Source organism: Eurypyga helias, unplaced genomic scaffold (genome assembly GCF_000690775.1).
Source record: "Eurypyga helias isolate BGI_N326 unplaced genomic scaffold, ASM69077v1 scaffold7961, whole genome shotgun sequence".
NCBI classification, from domain to species: domain Eukaryota; kingdom Metazoa; phylum Chordata; class Aves; order Eurypygiformes; family Eurypygidae; genus Eurypyga; species Eurypyga helias.
Window position 1 is genome coordinate 1,683 of NW_010231424.1, and position 787 is coordinate 2,469.

Here is a 787-nt window from a genome sequence, read left to right on the forward strand (position 1 = left end):
AGCATGACTTAGATATGTGAGTTATAAAACGAATTTTTACTTACACGTGAAGTTGTTCAGTGTGAGCGTTTCTGACTTGGAGCTTACTCTGAAGAACAGCGGGTTGGCTGGACATGTGGAGGGTGTTTCTGGAAGAGTTTCAGATGGTGTCTTTATGAGTATGCAGGTAGCTCTACTGTAACTTTTTGAGGGATTTTATGTTTTTTCAGGCTTGTGGCTGTTTCTCAAATATCTTTCTTAAAGCTACCAATTTCAGGTAAAACTTCGTAAGTGGAGGGTGAATGGCAGGGGAGCTGCTGCAGAGGAGGGGGAGGAAGTGTGTGCTACAGTTGCCAGTGACTGTGAGAAAAAGGCGGCAAACTTGATCAGGAGCTTCCGACGTGGGGGGTTGGTGTGAAAAGGTTAGAGTATAATTTACCATGCACAGTTCTGAGGTTCCTGGCTTATTTTCTTGCTGTTCATGCTTGCCTCTACCTTGTAGCAGGCTCTGGCTGGTAAGCATCTTACATACACACTCCGCCTGACTTCCTTTTCTTAATATCGAGGCTGCTCTATCTAGGACAGAGTTAATGCACGTGGCGCTGGTTTTATGGGACCTGAAACCTCCAGTAGAATTCCATTTCAGTTTGAAGTGATGTAATGTGGTACACGAGTAACCTGCTGTCTTCAGTCCCTTTACTTCTTCCTTTCAAAGTGCCTTTAAACAGTCAACCTTCTTAGTCTCAGTGGTAGTTTTTTACTTGTGTGTAGTTAACTTGTAAGGTGGGCCCCCCCCCCCCCCCCCTCT